Below are 19926 nucleotides of genomic sequence, written 5' to 3'. Positions count from 1 at the left end.
TGATTCAATACTCATCTGAAATGTAGGAATCCAAGTCAAGAGCATGAGAATGAAAACAAAGTCTGTTGACAGAACCACTCGGACTTAATGTCCCCTGCTTCCCCCGGGACATGGACAAAGTTTTGCCGGAGGTGGGAGTAGAAGCTCCTTCTGACTGGGGCCTCTGCAAGACATTACCAGTACACCCTCACAATACATACATTTATCACGCCCTTCCGGGTCACATTGTCACTAGCCATGTGAGCATTGAATTCCCCAGCAGATGCACACTTACAAAAAGGAAATAAATGACCAAATGGACACATTGTCTTTATACATTAGACACTGTCAGGAGTAGGATTTGAACCCACCCCTCCATAGAGACTGCAACCTGAATGCAGCGCCATGGACCGCTCGGCCATCCTGACAGTCTTGAACTGTGTTGCTTAGCAGGAACACAGGTTGCTGGTCTATATTCACCCCAGGGTGTCTGCTCATCCGGTGGGCGACCCGGTCGAGAGCATAGGAATGTGGTCAAAGTGCAAGATCCACCATACCAAGCATTGGTGGTTCAGATTTAGAATTCTCGCCTGCCACGCGGGAGGCCTGGGTCTGATTCCTGGCCAATGCAGCTTGACTGTTTTGTGTATATTAAGCTCTATTTGAGGTAAATGAGTATAAACTCCTTCTGCTTGCAAAACACACATTTTCCCTCCCGGTACTGGACTACCAAGGACAGGAACCAAGTGTTTTTTTCTCACATCTTGTCAGAAGTGGGTCATATACGTAGACTTTGTAAACATAATTCAACAAATATCCCTTGTGTTGATTCGTGGCAGTGTAGGGCAGAAACAATGATAACACCCTAGTACCAATTTCTGTTGGACTGGAATGCCAAGGAGAGCAAACAGACAGTTTTTGTCACACTCGGAGCAGAATTTCAACCAGCATACCCGTAGAGACTGCAACGTGAATGGAGTTGCTTGGACGGCTCGGCCACTCCGACAGACTTCGATTGTGTTGTTTTTCATTGCATCATAGTTTTCTGATGTTTATATACACGCTAGTGCCTCTGACTTACTGATTCAATACTCATCTGAAATGTAGGAATCAAAGTCAAGAGCATGAGATTGAAGACAAAGTCTGTTGACAGAACATGGACCACTCGGACCTAATGTCCCCTGCTTCCCCCGGGACATGGACAAAGTTTTGTCGGAGGTGGGAGTTGAAGCTCCTTCTGACTGGGGACTCTGCCAGACATTACCAGCACACCCTCACAATAAGTAATTATTTTTCAGGTCGAACTGACATCTGCCCACAACATCGAAGCAAACACACAACCCGGTGGGAATCAGATTGCAGCTCCGTCCCTCTTTTGACCCCAGTGTCCAAGAAATGCGGCAGCAAGTCCGATGACATGACCAGAAAGTTGATCATCGAGCTGCGGCCTTAGGTTGTCCTGGTCTCAAGTGCTCATCTGGAAACCCTTATGTGTGAAGATGGTGTTCATTATTGACAGTCTGTGACGAGCACATTATTCCTATAAGTAAGCACTACTCGCGCTCAGATCGGGGAGGGGTGAGGAGGTGTTCGCCTTTATCACGCCCTTCCGGGTCACATTGTCACTAGCCATGTGAACATTGAATGCCCTCAGCAGAGGCGCACTCACCAAAAAGGAAATAAAAGGCAGAATGTACACATTGTCTTTATACATTAGACAATGTCAAGAGTGGGATTTGAACCCACACCTCCATAGAAATTGCAACTTGAACACAACACCTTGGACTGCTCAGCCATCCTGACAGTGGTCTACTGTGTTGTTTAGAAGGAGTAAAGGGTATCCTATAAATTGATGAAGCTCATGCCACCTATTGCCTCTACACTCATGACTCCAGCACAGCATGGGTGAGGACACAGCCGGTTTGGCAGGCAGCAACAGCAGATTATTGGAGTGTAATTCCATCACAGACACTGGGGATACCGGAGGAGACGCAAAGGAACAGTAGATGAAACCTCTGCGTATGTGACAACAGTGATGACAGCACAAGAAAACAATCCTTTGAATTTAATTTGAAAATTTACATCGGTTGCGTATGATTAGAATCTGTTAAAATGACATATTTGTTTAGTAGGAGAGGGGTAAATTTTGTCATTTTAACACATTTTAATCATGTGCAATCAATTTCAGGATTCCTGTGACACTAGAGACACCAGGGACGGTGGACGAATACCCCAAACATGAAGCATGTGGCTGCGACTGCGTGTCCTCCACTGTGTATTAAAATAAAGGTCGGTGGCAGTCTCCAGCAAAAGATCAGGGGACTCGTCTCAGACATGAACTTTGCTGCACGAAAATGATCCTCAAACAGGATAAGTTGCAGGATGAATTCAGCATCAATGAAGGAGAGTAATGACTGTTCATCAGTGGCTCTGTGTATTTGGTTGCGCTTTAATGTCATTTAAAGTTGCAATGATGGCAGGAAGTTTTTTTTTGCACTGCCCACGGCGATTAGTACTGGCATAAGGTCAATGAGTTGGTGAGAAGGCTGAGGTAAACTTGTATGTATCTTGTATAATAGTAAAAAAGAAATCCCCTGCTGGCTTCACATTTCTGACACGGTCCACCAAAACTTGATTGAGTCGGTGAGCATGCCAATTAATGTAGATTACACGAGGGACCTCTTCTGAATTTTTCTTAAACCCCAGTGTGAACACCGGACATTAATGCAGTGCTGTCATAACACTGCCCAATACAGGTAGTGTAATCAATGTTATATTTACTGAGAATGATTATAGCAAAAAGATGACTGTGTTTAAACCATCAACTGGCGTGAAATGGAGAAATCCTTCCACGACATCATTTTTCACATCGTGCACCACCAAAGATACTTGTTCCATTTTACTCAGGTCCTTACTTTCATCTACCTTTAAAGCAGACATTTCAGCATCTTGTATTTCATCACATATCTGCGCGTACTTTCCATTTCTTGGAATATCTGCTATCTTTTCTGCAATTGTTTTGTCAAATTTGCCTAGAATCTGTAAAAGTTAAAGGAAGTTTCCCTGGGTGAGTGTCATTCTCTGTCTCCTCTTTGTGAAAGTCCCTGGCATGCAGTGAAATGCAATGACTCCACAATTGCTTTCATATTTTTTCTGTTCTCTCTGACTATTTTTGTATCTCCATCACATAGAGCATTTAACATTGTTGAACCAGACCCTTTCTGAATAGTCCACTCATTCCACTCTACCATAGCATATTTATGCTCCACAATAGTGTTAGTGCCAGCTCAAGGGAAAGCTGAGCGGCAACAACTGGCACACAGATAGTCTTCCCTTTGCAGCCAATAAACTACGGTGGACAGACTGCCGACAGACAACAGGATACGTTCATCAGTCGGCCACAGTGTTTACTTCTGAAGCTGCGCATACCCCTCTAGTCCACAGCTACACTTACAGCACCATCTGCTGGTTTGGTAGTGTATAAACTCATAACAATAAAAAAATTGGTAAATCACCCAGAAAATTAAGGTGGTGTCTTAATAGTACACGTCAGGTTGTGCTGGGTAGTAGGGGATTGGGTGAGGCACACAGGCAAACATCATGTTTTCCATACTTGGTAAGATGGCTGTCCAAACTGGTTCTAGGTGAGAATTTCCTTCGGTTTCACTGTTCAGATTGATCTCTGTGCTGTTGTGATATCCTCATGTGCATTTGAATCTGACACCTTATCACATTGTTCACCTGAAGTAGCCGTTTCCAAATAATTGTTTGCAACAGTAATATTTTCATTGACATTGTCCCTTTCATATGTCTCGTTCGGTGTAACATCAGCTGGAACTGTGACAATAGGAGCTGGCCTTGGCACTGAATGAAGTGCGACAGCTGGGATTGACATGTTTGGGTTTTGCACAGCAACTCGGGGTGATGTGCTTGGTTTTGGCAGTGATTGAGTACTTCGCCTTAAGGGTTTAAATTCAGGGGCTGCAGCTCTGAGTTCATGGTCTGAGGTTGAGTTCTGTTTCGTTGATTCACAGGTCCACAAGACCAGTGATATGTGTATCCCTCTGTATTCTGTCCTGTTCAGTTTATATTTTGATTCTGGTATTTTTCCAGTGGTAAGTAATTGACTGGTAATAGAAGATTTCTGTGCAAAACTCTGAGATTTTAGAACTTGGTAAACAGGTCCATTTCCAATGTTTTTAACAACTTGGTGGATGGACTTTTCCTAATAAGGTCTTAGTTTTCCAGGTCTGAGAGATTCTTGACCAGTACTCGGTCTCCAAGTTGTAAAGGAATGCCTTATGTGTGTTGCTCATAGTACCTTTTCCCTTTAGCTGAGCTTTTCTAGCTATTTTCTGAAGCTATTTTGTATGCTTCCTGCAGTTGCGTAGACCATTTATCATCTTATGCTTGTTTTGTTTGGCTGTCCCTTTCAGGTTTTATGTCAAAAAGTAGGTCAAGTGGTACTCTTGGCATTCTACCATACAGGAGAAAGAATGGTGAGTACCCAGTTGATTCGTGTCGAGTACAATTGTACGCATGGAGGATGTGTGGTAAATGTTCTTTCCACTGTAATTTCTTCTTCCTGTAGGGTGCGTAACATTTGTAGGAGGGTTCTGTTCAGTCTATCGATGGGATTTCCCAGTGGATGAGTATTTCAAGGATTAGCTATCCCCGCTAACTGTTGGAGTCTCTGGAATAAGCTGTTTTTTAATTCTCTGCCCTGATCATGGTGGGGTTTTTCAGCATATTCAAACCTCTGGATAAAATCGTAAAACATTTTCTCAGCAGCAGGTCTGCCAGACTCATTTCTTGTTGGATAAGCTTGCGCAAAACGTGTGAAATGATCTACCAAAACTAATATGTATTCATCACCGCCTTCATTTGGTTCAAGGTGAAGATTGTTAATTGATACAAGTTCAAATGGAACACTTGTTTTGATTGAACCCATTGGAGCTTTGTCTGGAACACAAGGGTGTTTTTGTTTTAAACAAATGCATTGACGGATAACGTAATCTTCTATTTCTCTCTGCATGTAGGGCCAATAGAAGCGTTCACTCACTAAGTGAATGACTTTGTCAGCACCTACATGTCCCATATCATCATGCAAATGTTTGTTTCAAAAGAGTTTTGCTCAGTTTTTCAGGAACAACCAACTGTTTTCTCAGTTCAGCACATCAATGTAACAGTCCTTTTCAAGTTTTAGTTTGTTCCATTCATGAACCAGTCTCCTTGTATTATGTGTCATTTGTCTCTTATCCTTTTCATTTGGATTTCATCCTCTCTTTTTCAATTGTATCACCACTTGAGATTGCAGCATCCTCTTTTTGAGCTGCTCTGATATTTTCAGGTGAGATGACAGGAGTTCCTTCAGAGAGTATGTCACTTTCATTTGAGTTTTAACTGTAAAGTGGCAACCCACGGCACTTCACTCTTTCATTGCTTTGTCTCCTTGCCAAATGGAAGAGATTACTTCAGGACGTATAGTCTCTGTGTACTGAGTCATTTGATCTGGCAGTTTAACTGGGTATCTAGACAGGGTATCAGCATCTGCATTTGATTTACCCGGATGATACTTGATGGTAAAGTGAAAATCGGCAAGTTCACCTACCCAGCGATGCCCAGCTGCATTCAACTTGGCTATGCTCAAAACATATGTGAGGGGATTATTGTCTGTGAATACAGTGAAAGTGGATGCGTAATAAAGGTATTTCAGAGCGATCCCGCCTGGCTGGAAGTGTACCGGGTACCTTCCTAGTAGCTGCTCTGATTGCCTAGCGGTGGCCCACGGTTAGGCTGGGAAGCCAAGTCTGTTCTTTCCCAGCTTTTACTGAACCGTGTGCCCGAATAAGGCAAAAGGAGGGTTGGCCACGGCCAGCTCAGCTGGCGAGCTGCCAGCAAGACAAGAGGAGAGAAAAAACACAAGAGAGAGCAAAACACATGAGCGCCAGGGTTAAGTACCCCGGGGGCGTGTCGAACAGGGACGGAGAAGACCACACCCATCGGCTAGAATCTTGTCTACAAATTTGATAAAATGGGTTTAAAATCATAAATCAGCTCTCTCCACCGGAGAGGTTCTCTGGAGATTCTGGGAATATTAAGCCATTCATCACTCAGTGCGAACTCCACTTTGAGCTGCAGGCAAGCTGCCTTCCCCACCAAGCGGGCCAAGATCGCTTTTGTCATTTCCCACCTGACTGGTCGTGCGGCGGCGTAGGCTACTGCTGAATGGAGCCGCAATTCCGCCGCGTGTCATTCTTGGGCTTTTTTCGTAAAGACTCTGGAGCAAGTTTTTCAGTATTCCACACCAGATCGTGAGGCAGCTCGCTCCCTTGTCACCTTACAACAAGGCAAGCACAGGGTGTCAGCTTACGCGATTGAGTTTCGCATTCTAGCAGCTGAGAGTCAGTGGAACAACAGGGCACTACTCGATTTTTCAAGGACTATCCCCCGCCATCAAGGATCGTTTGGTCCCACTAGACCTGCCGACCGACTTGGACACTCTCATCGCTCTCGCCATAAAGATCGACAAAAGGCTTTTGGATCGCGACCTGGACAGAGATCAGCGGAGGGATGCGTCACCGCGTACTTGGAGGACGAGCCTCGTTGACCAGCCAAACCAAGGCAGATCCCCTGATGCCGGTCTCAATCCACTGGCTACCGTCATGCAACTGGGCAGGTTCCATCTCTCCCCTGAGGAACGTCAACACCGGCTGAGGGAAGGGCGGTGCTTCTACTGCGGGCAGTTGGGTCATTCCGTGAGCAACTGTCACGTCAAGGTTGCCGGTGCCGGTAACAAGGGTACGGGTATTGATTGACTCTGGTTCTGACACAAATTTACTCAACTTCCTCCTCGTTAGACGTATGCACGTTAGAACCTTTCAAATAAGACGCCACTGCAACACCTATGCTGCAGACGGCAGTTTTATGGGCAAGATCACTCGGAACGCATTAGTCTTCATGTTTTTTACGCCATGAATTATGACCTTATTTTACGGAACCCACGATTGAAATTACATAACCCCCACATTGACTGGTCTTCTGGGCATGTTATGTCATGGGGCAGCAATTGCGCCCAGAACTGTTTCAAGCCTCCATGTGAGCTTCAGGGCTATGTTTCAAATGACAATCCGCAGACCCCATCTGGGGATCCTGATTTATCTCAAGTGCCCACCTGTTACCAGGACATTGAAGACGTTTTTAACAAGTCCAAGGCCAAATCCCTTCCGCCCGACAGACCGTATGACTGTGCAATTAACTTGCTGCCTGGAACCACACCTCCACTAGGGAGGTTGTTCTTTCTTTCAGGGTGAGAACACAAGGCTATGAAGGAGTATGTGGATGAATCCCTGGCAGCCGGGATTATTTGCCCATCTTCATCCCCTGCAGGAGCAGAATTTTTCTTTGTGGACAAAAAGGACAAGACCCTGCGACACTGTATCGATTACCGGGGTCTCAACGACATCCATCCATCCATCCATTTTCTGAGCCGCTTCTCCTCACTAGGGTCGCGGGCGGGCTGGAGCCTATCCCAGCTATCATCGGGCAGCAGGCGGGGTACACCCTGAACTGGTTGCCAGCCAATCGCAGGGCACATACAAACAAACAACCATTGCCACTCACAGTCACGCCTATGGGCAATTTAGAGTCTCCAATTCATGCATGTTTTTGGGATGTGGGAGGAAACCCAAGGCTATGAAGGAGTATATGGATGAATCACTGGCAGCCGGGATTATTTGCCCATCTTCATCCCCCGCGGGAACAGGATTTTTCTTTGTGGACAAAAAGGACAAGACCCTGCGACACTGTATCAATTACCGGGGTCTCAACGACATAACTGTGAAAAACAGGTACCCTCTTCCCCTCATCTCCACCGCCTTTGAGTTCCTGGAGGGAGACAAGGTTTTCACCAAACTAGATTTAAGAAATGCGTATCATCTTGTCAGGATGAGGGAGGGGGATGAATGGAAAACAGCATTCAACACACCAACGGGACATTATGAGTATTTGGTAATGCCTTTTGGAATCACTAACGCTTAAGCTGTTTTCCAAAACCTTGTCAATGATGTCCAGCATGACATGTTGAATGTGAATGTTTTTGTCTATTTGGATGATATTTTGATTTTCTCTCCGGATGAGGAGACTCACATTATTCATGTCCGCTCTGTGTTGCAGCAGTTACTGCATAATGAACTTTGTCAAGGCTGAGAAATGTGAGTTCCACAAGGTGTCCGTTTCTTTTCTGGGTTTTGTGCTGGCTCAAGGTGAAGTCAAAATGGACCCTTGCAAAGTCGATGCCGTGATGAATTGGCCTACTCCCACATCAAGCAAGGATGTACAAAGGTTCTTAGGGTTCGCAAACTTCTTCAGAAAATTCATTAGAAATTTCAGTTCAATAGCCTCGCCTTTGCATGATCTTACATTGCCACACAGACCATTTGTGTGGAACCCGGTTTGTCAATCAGCTTTACAGAAACTAAAATCGAGCTTTAACTCCGCTCCCATCCTCACTTTGCAAGATCCCAAACAGCAGATCATTGTAGAAGTCGATGCAGTGCTCTCACAGTAATGTCTCAAGGATGGCAAGTTACATCCTTGTGCTTATCTCTCTAAGGGGTTAAGGGGGGCGTACTGTCATGGGTGTGTGTTCTGGTTGTTGTCGTCTCGTACACACCTGCTCCTGAGAGCATCTTCCCCACCTGTGCATCGTTTACCCTAATTACCCCTTGCATTTAACCTCGTGTCTCATTCTTGCTGGTCGCCAGTTCGTTACACCTTGTTGTCACGTTCCAGCAGTCCTTGTTTCCACGTCACAGACTCAAAGTAAGACTAGACCCTGTTCCGATTATTGACCTTGCCTCTTTGCCTCACGTATTTTGGATACTGTTGCCTTTTCGGATTGCCTGCCTGTGTGCCGACCTATGCTCGTTTACTAAACCTCTCTTTTATGAAACTGTCCATTTGTATTGGAGTCATGGATTTTGGGTCCTGTCCTCTGTTCCGTTCATGACATACAACATCAGGGGGCAACATAAGTGTCTATCCATCCATCCATTTTCTGGACCGCTTATGCTCACTAGTGTCGCGGGTGTGCTGGAACCTATCCCAGCTATCTTCGGGCGAGAGGCGGGGTACACCCTGAACTAGTCGCCAGCCAACTGCAGGGCACATATAAACAAACAACTACTCTCATTAACATTCAAACCTAGGGGCAATTTAGAGTCTTCAATCAACCTACCACACGTGTTTTGGGGATGTGGGAGGAAACCAGATTACCCGGAAGAAACCCACGCAGGCACGGGGAGAACATGCAAACTCCACACAGACGGGGATTTGAACCCCGGTCCTCAGAATTTTGAGGCAGATGTGCTAACCAGTTGTCTACCGTGCCGACAAACATAAGTAACTCATTTATAAATTGTAAGTAGGAGGAGTAGAAAGCCAATGACAATGAAAAATAAATGTAGGATAGTGAGAAGTAGAGTGAATAGTTTAAAGACTCTCTGTTACAAATGACAAGGAAACACTGCTGGTCTCAGATGTATAAACAGACATTTACTTTAGAAGTAGCACCACTGCTCAGGTATGCTATTTCCCTTTATTCCAATTTATCCATCCATCCATTTTCTACCGCTTATCCAGGGTCGGGTTGCGGCGGCAGTAGCTTTAGCAGGGACACCCAGACTTCCCTCTCCCCAGCCACTTCTTCCAGCTCTTCCGGGGGGATGCCAAGGCGTTCCCAGCCGAAAGACATAGTCTCTCCAGCGTTTCCTGGGTCTTCCCCGGGGTCTCCTCCCTGTGGGACGTGCCCGGAACACCTCACCAAGGATGCGTCCGGGAGGCATCCGAATCAGATGCCCCAGCCACCTGATCTGGCTCCTCTCGATGTGGAGAAGCAGCGGCTCTACTCTGAGATCCTCGCGGATGACCGAGCTTCTCACCCTCTCTCTAAGGGTGAGCCCGGACACCGTGCGGAGGGAACTCATTTTGGTCGCTTGTATCCGGGATCTTGTTCTTTTGGTCACGACCCACAGCTTGTGACCATAGGTGAGTGTAGGAACAAAGATCGACCGGTAAATTGAGAGCTTCGCCTTTCGGCTTAGCTCCTTCTTTACCACAACGGACCAATACAAAGTCCGCATCACTGCAGACGCTGCACCAATCCACCTGTCGATCTCCCGTTCCATTCCTCACTCTCTCGTGAACAAGACCCCAAGATACTTGAAAACCTCCACTTGGGGCAGGAACTCATCCTCGCCACCCTTTTCCGACTGAGGACCGTGGTCTCAGATTTGGAGATGCTGATTCTCATCCCAGCCGCTTCACACTCGGCTGCGAACTGCTCCAGTGAGAGTTGGAGATCACGGCTTGATGAGCCAACAGACCCACATCCTCTGCAAAAAGCAGAGATGCAATACTGAGGCCACCAAACTAGACCCCCTCTACGCCTCGGCTGCACCTTGAAATTCTGTCGATAAAAGTTATGAACAGAATCGGTGACAAAGGGCAGCCTTGGCAGAGTCCAACCCTCACCGGGAACGAGTCAAACTTAGACTGCCAGATATGCATACCAAACTCCGAATCCGGTCGTACAGGGACCAAACAGTCCATATCAGGGGGTTCGGTACCCCGTACTCCCAAATTATCCCCCACAGGACTCCCCGAGGGACACGGTCGAACGCCTTCTCCAAGTCCACAAAACGCATGTAGACTGGTTGGGGCGAACTCCCATGCACCCTTGAGGACAGTGACGAGGGTGTAGAACTGGTCCACTGTTCCACGCCTAGGACGAAAATCACACTGCTCCTCCTGGATCTGAGATTCGATCTCCCGACAGACCCTTCTCTCCAGCACCCCTGAATACACCTTACCAGCGAGGCTGAGGAGTGTTATCCCCCTGTAGTTGGAACACACCCTCCGGTCCCCCTTCTTAAAAAGGGGGACCACCACCCCAGTCTGCCAATACAGAGGCACTGTCCCCGATGTCCATGGGATGTTGCAGAGGCGTGTCAACCACGACAGCCCCACAACATCCAGAGCCTTTAGGAACTGCAGGGGAATCTCATCCAACCCCCGGGGCATTGCCACCGAGGAGCTTTTTTACCACCTCGGTGACCTCAACCCCAGAGATAAGAGAGCCCGCCTCAGAGAACCCAGACTCCGCTTCCTCATGGGAAGGGGTGTCGGTGGAATTGAGGAAGTTTCAAAGTATTCGGTCCACCGACTCACAACGTCCGAGTTGAGGTGAGCAGCACCCTGTCCCCACTCTACACATTGTTGATGGTGCACTGCTTACAAACTTTTACAAACAGTCAAAGTGTGGCTTTGTTTAGGTTTCCTGCAACCGAAAATTCATAATCCAAATTTGACCTGCGTAGATCAATCAAGGGATGAACGATTAAAAAATGTGATTTAAAGCTTAAGAAGCGCGGCTTAACAATTCCTCCTGCATCCTCTCGAACACCAACTGCCCTCACGTCTTACCTTACGACATCCATCAACCTTCTCTTTGGTCTTCCTCTAGCTCTCTTGCCTGGCAGCATCCTTCTACCACTATACTCACTATTTCTCCTCCAGACGTGTCCAAACCATCGAAGTCTGCTCTCTCTAACTTTGTCTCCAAAACATCGAACCTTGGCTGTCCCTCTGATGAGTTCATTTCTAATTTTATCCAACCTGGTCACTCCGAGAGCGAACCTCAACATCTTCATTTCTGCCACCTCCACCTCTGTTTCCTGTTGTCTCTTCAGTGCCATTGTCTCTAATACGTACATCATGGCTGACTTTGCCACTGTCTTATAGACTTTGCCCTTCATTCCAGCAGAGACTCTTCTGTCACATAACACACGTGACACCTTCCTCCACCCGTTCCAACCTGCTTGGACCCGTTTTTTTATTTGCTTACCACAATCACCATTGCTCTGGACGGGTGACCACAAGTATTTAAGGTCCTTCACCGTTGCTATCTCTTCTCCCTGTAGCATCACTCTTCTCCCACCACCCCTCTCATTTATGCACATATATTCTGTCTTACTTCGGCTAATCTTCATTCCTCTGCTTTCCAGTGCATGCCTCCATTTTTCTAACTGTTCCTCCACCTGCTACCTGCTTTCACTGCAGATCACAATGTGATCTGCAAACATCATGGTCCACGGAGATTCCAATCTAAACTCATCTGTCAGCCTATCCATCACCACTGCAAACAGGAAGGGGCTCAGGGCTGATCCCTGATGCAGTCCCACTTCCACCTTAAATTCGTCTGTCACACCGACAGCAAACCACACCGCTGTTCTGCTTCCCTCGTACATGTCCTGCATTATTCTAACATACTTCTCTGCCACTAAAGACTTCCGCATGCATTACCACAGTTCCTCTCTGGATACTCTGTCATAGGCTTTCTCGAGACACAAAGACACAATGTAGCTCCTTCTGACCTTCTCTGTACTTTTCCATCAACATCCTCAAGTCAAATAATGCATCTGTGGTACTCTTTCTAGGCATGAAACCACACTGTTGCTCGCAAATACTCACTTCTGTCTTGAGTCTAGCCTCCCCTCCTCTTTCCCATAACTTCATTGTTTGACTCATCAACTTTATTCTTCTACAGTTCCCACAGCCATGCACTTCACCCTTGTTCTTAAATATGGGTACCAGCACACTTTTCCTCCATTCCTCAGGCATCTTTTCACGCGCAAGAATTCTATTGAACAAGCTGGTCAAAAACTCCACAGCCACCTCTCCTTGATGCTTCCATACCGCCACAGGAATGTCATCAGGACCAACTGCCTTTCCATTTTCATATTCTTAAATGCCTTTCGAACTTCCTCATTACTAATCATTGCAACATCCTGGTCCACAACACTTGCTTCTTCTACTCTCCCTTCTCTCTCATTTTCCTCATTCATCAACTCCTCGAAGTATTCTTTCCATCTAGCTAGCACACTGCTGGCACCAGTCAACATATTTGCATCTCTCTCCTTCCCCTGAAAGCTGGCTTCCCACCTATCGTTTGTGTCAAATCTTAGCGCACTAGCTGGAAGTTAAGCGCCCTAAAGTCGTGCCAAATTCACAGAGGTTGTCATGTTATAATTTAGGCAAGGAAGCCCTACTACTGGAGCGAAACTGAGTGCTTTGACGCTCGCCCCCAAAACAGTCCTGAGACTCAGGGGAGGCCTCCACTGAAAGCTGGATTCCCAATAATTGGGTGATTGATGTTTCAGCCCTATATCCTGAAATAAAGCACACAAAAGTCCTGCCAAAATCATATCGGTCGTCATGTTCCAATTTAGGCAATAAAGGAATAAAGTTAAAATCTTAAATTAAGTGCCCTAAAAGTCGTGCCAAGGAAGGCAAGGAAAGCCGACTTACTGGATCGAAACTGAATGCTTTGAAGCTCGCCGCTCGCCCCCACAACAGTCCAGAGACTCGGGGGAGGCCTCCACTGAAAGCTGAAATAAATTCACAGAGGTTGTCATGTTATAATTTAGGCAAGGAAGGCCAACGACTGGAGCGAAACTGAGTGCTTTGACACTCGCCCCCACAACAGTCCAGAGACTCGGGGGAGGCCTCCACTGAAAGCTGGATTGCCATTAATTGGGTGGTTAAAGTTTCAGCCCACTATCCTAAAATTAAGCACACAAAAGTCCTGCCAAAATCATATAGGTCGTCATGTTCCAATTTAGGCAATAAAGGCCTACTACTAGAGCAAAACCGAGTGCTTTGACGCTCGCCGCTCGGCCCCACAACATCCGAGAGGCGTAGGAGAGGCCTCCCCTGAAAGCTGGATTCCCACCGATCGTTTGTGTCAAATCCTAGCTCACTAGCTCTAAATTAAGCACCCTAAAGGTCGTGCCAAATTCACAGAGGTTGTCATGTTATAATTTAGGCAAGGAAGGCCAACTACTGGAGCGAAACTGAGTGCTTTGACACTCACCCCCACAACAGTCCAGAGACTCGGGGGAGGTCTCCACTGAAAGCTGGATTGCCAATAATTGGGTGATTGAAGTTTCAGCCCACTATCCTGAAATACAGCACACAAAGGTCCTGCCAAAATCAAATGGGTCGTCATGTTCCAATTTCGGCAATAAAGGCCTACTACTGGAGCGAAACCGAGTGCTTTGACGCTCGCCGCTCGGCCCCACAACCTCTGAGAGGCGTAGGAGAGGCCTCCCCTGAAAGGTGGATTCCCACCGATCGTTTGATTCAAATCCTAGCTCACTAGCTCTAAATTAAGCACCCTAAAGGTCGTGCCAAAGTCACAAAAATCACCATATTACAAATATATGCAAGAAAGGCCTACTACTGGAGCAAAACCGAGTGCTTTGACGCTCACCGCCCGACCCCACGACCTCCGGGAGGCGTAGGAGAGGCCTCCCCTGAAAGCTGGATTCCCACCGATCGTTTGTGTCAAATCCTAGCTCACTACCTCTAAAGTTAGCACCCTAAAAGTCATGCCAAATTCACAGTGGTTGTCATGTTATAATTAAAGCAAGGAAGGCCTACTACTGGAGTGAAACTGAATGCTTTGAAGCTCGCCGCTCGCCCCCACAACAGTCCAGAGACTCGGGGGAGGCCTCCACTGAAAGCTGGATTGCCAATAATTGGGAGATTGAAGTTTCAGCCCACTATCCGGAAATAAAGCACACAAAAGTCCGGCCAAAATCATATGGATCGTCATGTTCCAATTTCGGCAATAAAGGCCTACTACTGGAGCAAAACCGAGTGCTTTGACGATTGCCGCTCGGCCCCACGACCTCCGAGAGGCATAGGAAAGGCCTCCCCTGAAAGCTGGATTCCCACCGATCGTTTGATTCAAATCCTAGCTCACTAGCTCTAAATTAAGCACCCTAAAGGTCGTGCCAAAGTCACAAAAGTCACCATATTACAAATATATGCAAGAAAGGCCTACTACAGGAGCAAAACCGAGTGCTTTGACGCTCACCGCCCGACCCCACGACCTCCGGGAGGCGTAGGAGAGGCCTCCCCTGAAAGCTGGATTCCCACCGATCGTTTGTGTCAAATCCTAGCTCACTACCTCTAAAGTTAGCACCCTAAAAGTCATGCCAAATTCACAGTGGTTGTCATGTTATAATTAAAGCAAGGAAGGCCTACTACTGGAGTGAAACTGAATGCTTTGAAGCTCGCCGCTCGCCCCCACAACAGTCCAGAGACTCGGGGGAGGCCTCCACTGAAAGCTGGATTGCCAATAATTGGGAGATTGAAGTTTCAGCCCACTATCCGGAAATAAAGCACACAAAAGTCCGGCCAAAATCATATGGATCGTCATGTTCCAATTTCGGCAATAAAGGCCTACTACTGGAGCAAAACCGAGTGCTTTGACGATCGCCGCTCGGCCCCACGACCTCCGAGAGGCATAGGAAAGGCCTCCCCTGAAAGCTGGATTCCCACCGATCGTTTGATTCAAATCCTAGCTCACTAGCTCTAAATTAAGCACCCTAAAGGTCGTGCCAAAGTCACAAAAGTCACCATATTACAAATATATGCAAGAAAGGCCTACTACTGGAGCAAAACCGAGTGCTTTGACGCTCACCGCCCGACCCCACGACCTCCGAGAGACGTAGGAGAGGCCTCCTCTGAAAGATGGATTCCCACCGATCGTTTGTGTCAAATCCTAGCTCACTAGCTCGAAATTAAGCACCCTAAAAGTCGTGCCAAATTCACAGAGGTTGTCATGTTATTATTTAGGCAAGGATGGCCGATTACTGGAGAGAAACTGAGTGCTTTACGCTCGCCCACACAACAGTCCAGAGACTCGGGGGAGGCCTCCACTGAAAGCTGGATTGCCACCAATCGTTTGTGTCAAATCCTAGCTCACTAGCTCTAAATTAAGGACCCTAAAGTTCGTGCCAAAATCACAAAGGTCGTCATAATACAATAAATGCAAGAAAGGCCTACTACTGGAGCGAAACTGAGTGCTTTGACGCTCGCCACTTTGCCCCACGACCTCCGAGAGGCGTAGGAGAGGCCTCCCCTTAAAGCTGGATTCCCACCGATCGTTTGTGTCTAATCCTAGCTCACTAGCTCTAAATTAAGCACCCTCATGGTCGTGCCAAAGTCACAAATGTCGTCATATTACAATATTTGCAAGAAAGGCCGACTACTGGAGCGAAACTGAGTGCTTTAACGCTCGTCGTTCTGCCACACCACCTCCGAAAGGCTTGGGAGAGGCTTCCCCTGAAAGCTGGCTTCCCACCTATCATTTGGGTCAAATCTTTGCGCACTAGCTCGAAGTTAAGTGCCCTAAAAGTCGTGCCCAATTCACAGAGGTTGTCATGTTATAATTTAGGAAAGGAAGGCCTACTTACTGGCTCGAAACTGAGTGCTTTGAAGCTCGCCGCTCGCCCCCACAACAGTCCAGAGACTCGGGGAAGACCTCCACTGAAAGCTGGATTCCCAATAAATGGGTGATTGAAGTTTCAGCCCACCTTCCTGTAATTAAGCACAAAAACGTCCTGCCAAAATCATATAGGTCGTCATGTTCCAATTTAGGCAATAACGGTCTACTACTGGAGCAAAACCGAGTGCTTTGATGCTCGCCGCTCGGCCCCACGACCTCCGAGAGGCGTAGGAGAGGCCTCCCCTGAAAGCTGGATTCCCACCGATCGTTTGATTCAAATCCTAGCTCACTAGCTCTAAATTAAGCACCCTAAAGGTCGTGCCAAAGTCACAAAAGTCACCATATTACAAATATATGCAAGAAAGGCCTACTACTGGAGCAAAACCGAGTGCTTTGACGCTCACCGCCCGACCCCACGACCTCCGGGAGGCGTAGGAGAGGCCTCCCCTGAAAGCTGGATTCCCACCGATCGTTTGTGTCAAATCCTAGCTCACTACCTCTAAAGTTAGCACCCTAAAAGTCATGCCAAATTCACAGTGGTTGTCATGTTATAATTAAAGCAAGGAAGGCCTACTACTGGAGTGAAACTGAATGCTTTGAAGCTCGCCGCTCGCCCCCACAACAGTCCAGAGACTCAGGGGAGGCCTCCACTGAAAGCTGGATTGCCAATAATTGGGAGATTGAAGTTTCAGCCCACTATCCGGAAATAAAGCACACAAAAGTCCGGCCAAAATCATATGGATCGTCATGTTCCAATTTCGGCAATAACGACCTACTACTGGAGCAAAACCGAGTGCTTTGACGCTCGCCACTCGGCCCCACGACATCCGAGAGGTGAAGGAGGGACCTCCCCTGAAAGCTGGATTCCCACCGATCGTTTGTGTCAAATCCTCGCTCACTAGCTCTAAATTAAGCACCCTAAAAGTCGTGCCAAATTCACAGTGGTTGTCATGTTATAATTTAGGCAAGGAAGGCCTTCTACTGGAGAGAATCTGAGTGCTTTGACGCTCGCCCACACAACAGTCCAGAGACTCGGGGGATGCCTCCACTGAAAGCTGGATTGCCAATAATTGGGTGATTGAAGTTTTAGCATACTATCCTGAAATAAAGCAAACAAAAGTCCTGCCAAAATCATATGGATCGTCATGTTCCAATTTCGGCAATAACGACCTACTACTGGAGCAAAACCGAGTGCTTTGACGCTCGCCGCTCGGCCCCACGACCTCCGAGAGACGTAGGAGAGGCCTCCTCTGAAAGATGGATTCCCACCGATCGTTTGTGTCAAATCCTAGCTCACTAGCTCGAAATTAAGCACCCTAAAAGTCGTGCCAAATTCACAGAGGTTGTCATGTTATTATTTAGGCAAGGATGGCCGATTACTGGAGAGAAACTGAGTGCTTTACGCTCGCCCACACAACAGTCCAGAGACTCGGGGGAGGCCTCCACTGAAAGCTGGATTGCCACCAATCGTTTGTGTCAAATCCTAGCTCACTAGCTCTAAATTAAGGACCCTAAAGTTCGTGCCAAAATCACAAAGGTCGTCATAATACAATAAATGCAAGAAAGGCCTACTACTGGAGCGAAACTGAGTGCTTTGACGCTCGCCACTTTGCCCCACGACCTCCGAGAGGCGTAGGAGAGGCCTCCCCTTAAAGCTGGATTCCCACCGATCGTTTGTGTCTAATCCTAGCTCACTAGCTCTAAATTAAGCACCCTCATGGTCGTGCCAAAGTCACAAATGTCGTCATATTACAATATTTGCAAGAAAGGCCGACTACTGGAGCGAAACTGAGTGCTTTAACGCTCGTCGTTCTGCCACACCACCTCCGAAAGGCTTGGGAGAGGCTTCCCCTGAAAGCTGGCTTCCCACCTATCATTTGGGTCAAATCTTTGCGCACTAGCTCGAAGTTAAGTGCCCTAAAAGTCGTGCCAAATTCACAGAGGTTGTCATGTTATAATTTAGGAAAGGAAGGCCTACTTACTGGCTCGAAACTGAGTGCTTTGAAGCTCGCCGCTCGCCCCCACAACAGTCCAGAGACTCGGGGAAGACCTCCACTGAAAGCTGGATTCCCAATAAATGGGTGATTGAAGTTTCAGCCCACCTTCCTGTAATTAAGCACAAAAACGTCCTGCCAAAATCATATAGGTCGTCATGTTCCAATTTAGGCAATAACGGTCTACTACTGGAGCAAAACCGAGTGCTTTGATGCTCGCCGCTCGGCCCCACGACCTCCGAGAGGCGTAGGAGAGGCCTCCCCTGAAAGCTGGATTCCCACCGATCGTTTGTGTCAAATCCTAGCTCACTAGCTCTAAATTAAGCACCCTCATGGTCGTGCCAAAGTCACAAAGGTCGTCATATTACAATATATGCAAGAAAGGCCGACTACTGGAGCGAAACTGAATGCTTTAACGCTCGCCGTTCTGCCACACCACCTCCGAAAGGCTTGGGAGAGGCTTCCCCTGAAAGCTGGCTTCCCACCTATCGTTTGGGTCAAATCTTTGCGCACTAGCTCGAAGTTAAGTGCCCTAAAAGTCGTGCCAAATTCACAGAGGTTGTCATGTTATAATTTAGGAAAGGAAGGCCTACTTACTGGCTCGAAACTGAGTGCTTCGAAGCTCGCCGCTCGCCCCCACAACAGTCCAGAGACTCGGGGGAGGCCTCCACTGAAAGCTGGATTCCCAATAAATGGGTGATTGAAGTTTCAGCCCACCTTCCTGTAATTAAGCACAAAAACGTCCTGCCAAAATCATATAGGTCGTCATGTTCCAATTTAGGCAATAACGGCCTACGACTGGAGCAAAACCGAGTGCTTTGATGCTCGCTGCTTGGCCCCACAACCTCCGAGAGGCGTAGGAGAGGCCTCCCCTGAAAGCTGGATTCCCACCGATCGTTTGTGTCAAATCCTAGCTCACTAGCTCTAAATTAAGCAACCTGAAAGTCGTGCCAAATTCACAGAGGTTATCATATTAATTTTTAGGCAAGGATGGCCTACTACTGGAGAGAAACTGAGTGCTTTGACGCTCGCCACTCGGCCCCACGACCTCCGAGAGGTGTAGGAGAGCCCTCCCCTGAAAGCTGGATTCCCACCAATCGTTTGTGTCAAATCCTAGCTCACTAGCTCTAAATTACGCACCCTCAAGGTCGTGCCAAAGTCACAAAGGTCGTCATATTGCAATATATGCAATAAAGGCCTACTACTGGAGCAAAACCGAGTGCTAGGCAAGGAAGGCCTACTTACTGGATCGAAACTGAGTGCTTTGAAGCTCGCCGCTCGCCCCCACAACAGTTCAGAGACTCGGGGGAGGCCTCCACTGAAAGCTGGATTCCCAATAATTGGGTGATTGAAGTTTCAGCCCACTATCCTGAAATTAAGCACACAAAAGTCCTGCCAAAATCATAGAGGTCGTCATGTTCCAATTTAGGCAAAAAAGGCCTACTACTGGAGCAAAACCGAGTGCTTTGACGCTCGCCGCTCGGCCCCACGACCTCCGAGAGGCGTAGGAGAGGCCTCCCCTAAAAGCTGGATTCCCACCGATCGTTTGTGTCAAATCTTAGCTCACTAGCTCTAAATTAAGCACCCTAAAGGTCG

General features: G+C 47.4%; 1 long non-coding RNA gene and 1 other non-coding gene across 2 annotated transcripts in view; both read right to left on the bottom strand.

Annotated features, from left to right (window-relative positions):
* Positions 1-18442, bottom strand: part of LOC133480821 (uncharacterized) — a 53138-nt gene extending 34696 nt beyond the window's left edge. The window contains exons 1-2 of the long non-coding RNA XR_009789375.1: positions 18319-18442; positions 16305-16428 (exon numbers count right to left, since the gene is read on the bottom strand). This is a non-coding gene — a long non-coding RNA (uncharacterized LOC133480821). The remainder of the gene's footprint in view (positions 1-16304; positions 16429-18318) is intronic.
* Positions 326-407, bottom strand: trnal-cag (transfer RNA leucine (anticodon CAG)). The gene has a single exon. It is a non-coding gene; the product is annotated as a tRNA-Leu (tRNA).
* Positions 18443-19926: the final 1484 nt, after the last annotated feature.

Source organism: Phyllopteryx taeniolatus, chromosome 7 (genome assembly GCF_024500385.1).
Source record: "Phyllopteryx taeniolatus isolate TA_2022b chromosome 7, UOR_Ptae_1.2, whole genome shotgun sequence".
NCBI classification, from domain to species: domain Eukaryota; kingdom Metazoa; phylum Chordata; class Actinopteri; order Syngnathiformes; family Syngnathidae; genus Phyllopteryx; species Phyllopteryx taeniolatus.
Note: the sequence above shows the minus strand (reverse complement) of the source record. Positions and strands in the feature narration are given on the sequence as shown.